The sequence below is a fragment of the Thalassophryne amazonica genome, chromosome 7 (genome assembly GCF_902500255.1).
Source record: "Thalassophryne amazonica chromosome 7, fThaAma1.1, whole genome shotgun sequence".
Classification (NCBI taxonomy): domain Eukaryota; kingdom Metazoa; phylum Chordata; class Actinopteri; order Batrachoidiformes; family Batrachoididae; genus Thalassophryne; species Thalassophryne amazonica.
This window is the reverse complement of record NC_047109.1, coordinates 91,389,072-91,396,356: the sequence shown is the minus strand read 5'-3', so window position 1 is coordinate 91,396,356 and position 7,285 is coordinate 91,389,072. Positions and strand designations below refer to the sequence as shown.

At 39.8% G+C, this 7,285-nt stretch overlaps 1 protein-coding gene across 3 annotated transcripts in view; it reads left to right on the top strand.

Annotated features, from left to right (window-relative positions):
* The first annotated feature begins 352 nt into the window (after nucleotides 1–352).
* LOC117514543 (casein kinase II subunit alpha-like) overlaps nucleotides 353–7,285 on the top strand; it is a 30,054-nt gene continuing 23,121 nt past the window's right edge. Inside the window, exons 1-2 of one of the 3 annotated variants that reach the window (XM_034175053.1) lie at nucleotides 353–484; nucleotides 1,156–1,247. The gene's annotated coding sequence lies outside the window, so the exon portion shown is untranslated. Of the gene's footprint in view, nucleotides 518–1,155; nucleotides 1,248–7,285 lie in introns of all 3 variants that reach the window. The other 2 variants (XM_034175054.1, XM_034175055.1) reach the window with 2 other exon arrangements.

The window sequence follows — 7,285 nt, the reverse complement described above, 5'->3', positions numbered from 1 at the left end:
TTTGTAATAAAATGCTCTGAAAGAACAATCGACGCACCTGGATAGAGTCCAACAGTTCGCAGCCATTGTCTGACTCCTGTGTCCCTGACTCCAGCACACAGCTGTCAGTCAAAGTGAACATTCCCCTAAATATTCATATCTTTAAGGCATACCATAGCTTAAACTTGTGAATTATTAAAAAAAAATTCACCACCTATACACATGTGCTGAATAAGGAAACTGGCTATAGAGGCAAAAACAACTTTTTGAGCCAGGTTGCTGCTTGGCAACAAAAGCAAAACCAAGCATTTGTAATAAAGTTTGAATTTTATACCAAACTATGTATTCATTTTTTGTGTATTCATTTTCAACCAGACCTGTTGACGGAGAACTACAGCCTCTTTTATGAAATCGAGAAACAACAGCGCCCTCTGTAGGAGAGGCTGTTCGTATTAAGCTCTTCATCTGAAACGTCGCCATATTGACGTCCCAACAGCGCTGAGAGGTAATCGTGCTATTTCACCACAAATCGACGTAGGTCCGTAGCTCCCTTTGAGTATCTTACACACGAGAACAAGCACAGAATAAGTAACACTACTTGCTTGCTGTACTGTTGTTCGAATACAGCGCTTGGAAGATGATTTTCCGAGGCGTTGTCTGTCATTCGGTAGGCAATTCACTCCCCTAGCCTGCTAGCTTGCTATCTTAGCACTTTTTTTTTTTTTTACTTTGGGAAATGTATTTTTTAAAACTCCTCATTTACGCAGGCTGTACATTAATAAAGTCAGAACTAAGTTGACATCGCGTCGTAAGCGGGTTTTAGTTTCTGTCACAACGGTTAGAACGTGGTGTGAAGCTAGTTGGTAATTTCTGTCTGACTTTTCACCCGGCTTTTCGCTCTGCTGTTGACGAGCTAATGCTAACTAGCTAGCTGGCCAGTGTGTCTGCTAGCTAAGTATTAGCTTCTGTACACTTTGTGCGGGCCTCGGACGGTTTGTACGTACTTTTACGTTTACCTTAAAGTGGCTCTAAGACCCCCAGCGATCACATGTTGAATCCACCTTTCACGTATTTAATTAATACAATATTGTTGGCCTTGTTGGTTGTGTTATGTGAGGTAAGACTTTATGCTTTCATTTGCATTGATTTTTAATCACATCTTTTCCTTTTTAACAGGAGATACAGATTCTGCTATAGACCCCAGTGATGACTGTACTGAACCCTGTACCTCCTGATTAGACTGTTTGGATGCCCCGTTTAACATACAGGTGTCTCCTTTGCACATACAACTATTCACACATACTTGGAGTTAAGAGATAGGCCAAGGCTATACGGCCAACTGTTGGGCAAATAAATATAATGTCTTATCTTATTCGCCAAACCGTTTGGCAGATATGTCATACATTGAATGTTACATTCACAACCGTTGGGCAGTTAAATATAATGTCTTATTCGCCCAACCGTGATCGTGTATTTGATATGTTTTGTGCATCTAAACTACGTTTTTTTCACCACTTTTTAAGGCTCTGTTGCGGCATATGTTTGACACATTTAATGGCGTCGTCTTTAATTACTGCGAAAACACTGCAATGGATGAAAACACACAAACTTAATAAGCATTTTGAACGGAAGCCTGTTAACAATGACGAAACAGTTTTTGAACAAAATGCTGCTTGTTGGCTGTAAGATGGTGTTAGTTTGACAATTCTCTGGGTGTGATGAGCCAAACAGAACCGCTTTAGATCACAGCTCCTCCTCGGGCTGCGAACCCTCCCGCAGCCAGCAAGAAAATATCCGCCTTTTTCCCCTCCTGCGTTGAAACCAGAAGTGAGCTTACACGCACGCTCATTGGTCGGTTGTGGTTGGGCATATATGCTCACGTATTTACTTTATTGACCCAACGGTTGGGCATATAGCCACTCTCTGAGATATTTCTGTGCCAGAGACTGACAGTTTTATACCATCAGATTGTGCTACTACTATGTTTTGGTGTTTGCATATTAAAAACATTTACATATGAAACAAATGCATAATTTTAGTCTGTTTTGCTTGCTGTTGAAGCTACAGCAGTTAATCAAACAATCAGTTACCCTGCCTTCACGTGCTGTCCGGGAAGATGGCGCTTCCCGTTCGTGAATTCAAAACTATGAGTGCATAATCGTCAAGTGCTTTTGTTGTTGGAACAAAATGAAAAATTCCGGACACATGATTCATCATTACCTGCTACTTTGGTAAAAATATGTTCTTGACTTGTGAATTTACCCTCTTTATAATAACACTAGCGTGTTGCTCATGGGGAGCCACGGGTTCTAGATTGGGTAGTGTTTATTAAATAGGTAGCTGACATTTTTCAAAGATGGTAATAAATGATGCAAAGTTTCGATAATGATTTTAACTGAAAGTACAGGAAATTAAAATGAGAATTTTGTGAATAATTGTATTTATTATTTGTCACATTAAGTTCGATGTCATGTTTTACAACTGGCAAGGCTGAGATATTTTCTTTGTTCAGAGCTTGTCTGGTTACCAGGGACTGAATAATGGTGATATCAACATCCACTATTTACTGTTGTTACATAATATCCTTATTTTCTCCAAAAGTATTAGTCCCATCAACTTTCGGTTTTCGCAGTGTTCATCCTTGACAAAAAATACGTAGGCATGCCAAACGGCAAATGTCAGCTCTCCCCAGTTTCTCCATGCTCGAAGTTAAACACACACATACGCGTACACAAAGGCCACTTCGCTTTTAATATGAAGATGTTAAGTGTACAGAGAAAAACTTTAAATTTTTTTACACAATCAACAGCTAACGGAGGCTGGAGGGTTACTAAAAGAATTATTTACCATTCGTGACAAATCTGGCATCTGGCCGGTGCCCACCTCCTTTTAATATGTAGGTGTTAAGTGTACAGAGAACAACTTAATTTTTTTTACACAATCCACAGCAAACAGAGGCTGAAGGGTTAATAAAACAATTATTTACCCATCAAGACAAATCCAGCATCTGGCTGGTGCCCACCTCCTCTCGGAAAAGGATTCAGGCACACTTTTTTGCTATTCTGCTTAAATTTTCCTTATCAGTGAAAAAAAAAAACACTGAACACTTCAGCTCAAAACGATTTATGAATATAGTTTTCTGTGGCGAAAATAAATATGTATAAAAATGAGCACAGTAGCAAAGAAGGAGGCAGGAATCAGCCTATCTTACATCTGTGTAAGCCAATCAAACGCGCTAACTGCAGAGTGCCATGTTGAAATGTCAAAAGTCATTTAAACTCGGGAACTCGTGTATCAAAATTATCTCCCAATTCCCCAGTCAAAGTCATGACAAGACAAGGCATTCATGTGCATTTTGCACATTAGGTATGGGTATTTAATATAGTTATGATGGCATGTGAAGGCAGGGTTAGTCTGAAAAATCAGCTCTTGTTCCCATTGGGGCTGGGGAATAGGCCTGTTACAGTTTCTGTTTTTGTTGGACAACATTTTGTATTGTCAGTTAGACAGTGATATTGAGATATGGGGGGAAAATATTAAAATATCCAAAACTGAATAAAATCATATCTCAGACTTGAACAAAAATGACAAATTTAAGAGTCGGCAAACATGCTCTTTCACACTAATGGGCTCTCCTCTCTTTTCGGCTTAAACCCGAAACATTCTCACAGTCGTAGAGCTATGGACTGTGGCTTCGAATGCAAGTCCATTTGGGTTTACTCTTCCCAACTTTCGGGGTGGAATTGTGAAAAGTGTCTTTAAGTATTGAGTAATACATTGTCTCACAAAGGGATGGTATCGTTAAGATTTTATCTATCGATACCATTATCGATTCCACTTATTGATCCAATTCCTTATCGATTCCCTTATCGATACCTCTTGTGAATTTTTTGTGTACTAAAAGTAGGCTTTACAGGTTTTCTATGTCAGCGGGTCAAAGGGCTTTTTCTTATCGTGCACCCGCCTTGTGTAACGGTCTTCCTGTGACCGTGAGGCAGTCGGAGTCCGTGGACATTTTTAAGTCAAGACTTAAAGCCTATTTTTATTCTCTTTGTTATAAATAGTTTTTATTTTTATCTGTTTTATTCTTTTACTTCTGTTATTAATTATGTATTTGATTTTTTTTATTTTTATTTATTTATTTAATTTTTTATGTTGAAATGTTCTGTGTGAGGCACCTTGAGGTGGCTTTTGTTGTGAATTGGCGCTTCATAAGCAACATTTTATTGAGTCTTAAATTAAATAAATATGAAATTGGTTACTAGATCCTTAACCCCTTAACGCCCGAATTTATATAGCTGTATATAAAAAAATGTTTTGTGTGTGTTATTGCCTTTAAGTAGATGGTAAATAATGTTGAGATTCTTAATTTCACTTTTGCACAAAAACTAGATAGTAATATCTAGTGATACAATACCGCTCACTGCGGTATTGTATCACTTCCTGTTCTGGAGCACAGCGGTGTTTTTCTGTATCTGTTAGCTGTTTAATCTGCGCAGTTAGATTGATCTAGTTATCTAGATTACGATTTGTTTCCCAGTGTAATCTTTACGTGCCTTAACTAAAGCACTCATTCTGCTGAATCACCTCTAAATTATTTACACATTATTCACTTTGCGTGTTTTTAGGAATCCGCTAGCTTAGCGTAGCTACTAGCTCTTAGCCGATTTAGCATGGCGGCTTCTCCTGTCTCTCCCGCACTTTTCTGCTCTGGGTGTGAAATGTTTAGTTATTCCTCGGCCTCCTTTAGCAGTAATGGTACTTGTAATAAGTGTAGCTTATTCGTAGCTTTGGAGGCCAGGCTGGGCGAATTGGAGACTCGGCTCCGCACCGTGGAAAATTCTACAGCTAGCCAGGCCCCTGTAGTCGGTGCGGACCAAGGTAGCTTAGCCGCCGTTAGTTCCCCCCTGGCAGATCCCGAGCAGCCGGGAAAGCAGGCTGACTAGGTGACTGTGAGGAGGAAGCGTAGCCCTAAACAGAAGCCCCGTGTACACCGCCAACCCGTTCACATTTCTAACCGTTTTTCCCCACTCGACGACACACCCGCCGAGGATCAAACTCTGGTTATTGGCGACTCTGTTTTGAGAAATGTGAAGTTAGCGACACCAGCAACCATAGTCAATTGTCTTCCGGGGGCCAGAGCAGGCGACATTGAAGGAAATTTGAAACTGCTGGCTAAGGCTAAGCGTAAATTTGGTAAGATTGTAATTCACGTCGGCAGTAATGACACCCGGTTACGCCAATCGGAGGTCACTAAAATTAACATTAAATCGGTGTGTAACTTTGCAAAAACAATGTCGGACTCTGTAGTTTTCTCTGGGCCCCTCCCCAATCAGACCGGGAGTGACATGTTTAGCCGCATGTTCTCCTTGAATTGCTGGCTGTCTGAGTGGTGTCCAAAAAATGAGGTGGGCTTCATAGATAATTGGCAAAGCTTCTGGGGAAAACCTGGTCTTGTTAGGAGAGACGGCATCCATCCCACTTTGGATGGAGCAGCTCTCATTTCTAGAAATCTGGCTAATTTTCGTAAATCCTCCAAACCGTGACTATCCAGGGTTGGGACCAGGAAGCAGAGTTGTAGTCTTACACACCTCTCTGCAGCTTCTCTCCCCCTGCCATCCCCTCATTACCCCATCCCCGTAGAGACGGTGCCTGCTCCCAGACTACCAATAACCAGCAAAAATCTATTTAAGCATAAAAATTCAAAAAGAAAAAATAATATAGCACCTTCTACTGCACCACAGACTAAAACAGTTAAATGTGGTCTATTAAACATTAGGTCTCTCTCTTCTAAGTCCCTGTTGGTAAATGATATAATAATTGATCAACATATTGATTTATTCTGCCTAACAGAAACCTGGTTACAGCAGGATGAATATGTTAGTTTAAATGAGTCAACACCCCCGAGTCACACTAACTGTCAGAATGCTCGTAGCACGGGCCGGGGCGGTGGATTAGCAGCAATCTTCCATTCCAGCTTATTAATTAATCAAAAACCCAGACAGAGCTTTAATTCATTTGAAAGCTTGTCTCTTAGTCTTGTCCATCCAAATTGGAAGTCCCAAAAACCAGTTTTATTTGTTATTATCTATCGTCCACCTGGTCGTTACTGTGAGTTTCTCTGTGAATTTTCAGACCTTTTGTCTGACTTAGTGCTTAGCTCAGATAAGATAATTATAGTGGGCGATTTTAACATCCACACAGATGCTGAGAATGACAGCCTCAACACTGCATTTAATCTATTATTAGACTCTATTGGCTTTGCTCAAAAAGTAAATGAGTCCACCCACCACTTTAATCATATCTTAGATCTTGTTCTGACTTATGGTATGGAAATAGAAGACTTAACAGTATTCCCTGAAAACTCCCTTCTGTCTGATCATTTTTTAATAACATTTACATTTACTCTGATGGACTACCCAGCAGTAGGGAATAAGTTCATTACACTAGAAGTCTTTCAGAAAGCGCTGTAACTAGGTTTAAGGATATGATTCCTTCTTTATGTTCTCTAATGCCATATAACAACACAGTGCAGAGTAGCTACCTAAACTCTGTAAGGGAGATAGAGTATCTCGTCAATAGTTTTACATCCTCATTGAAGACAACTTTGGATGCTGTAGCTCCTCTGAAAAAGAGAGCTTTAAATCAGAAGTGTCTGACTCCATGGTATAACTCTCAAACTCGTAGCTTAAAGCAGATAACCCGTAAGTTGGAGAGGAAATGGCGTCTCACTAATTTAGAAGATCTTCACTTAGCCTGGAAAAAGAGTCTGTTGCTCTATAAAAAAGCCCTCCGTAAAGCTAGGACATCTTTCTACTCATCACTAATTGAAGAAAATAAGAACAACCCCAGGTTTCTTTTCAGCACTGTAGCCAGGCTGACAAAGAGTCAGAGCTCTATTGAGCTGAGTATTCCATTATCTTTAACTAGTAATGAGTTCATGACTTTCTTTGCTAACAAAATTTTAACTATTAGAGAAAAAATTACTCATAACCATCCCAAAGACGTATCGTTATCTTTGGCTGCTTTCAGTGATGCCGGTATTTGGTTAGACTCTTTCTCTCCGATTGTTCTGTCTGAGTTATTTTCATTAGTTACTTCATCCAAACCATCAACATGTTTATTAGACCCCATTCCTGCCAGGCTGCTCAAGGAAGCCCTACCATTATTTAATGCTTCGATCTTAAATATGATCAATCTATCTTTGTTAGTTGGCTATGTACCACAGGCTTTTAAGGTGGCAGTAATTAAACCATTACTTAAAAAGCCATCACTTGACCCAGCTATCTTAGCTAATTATAGGCCA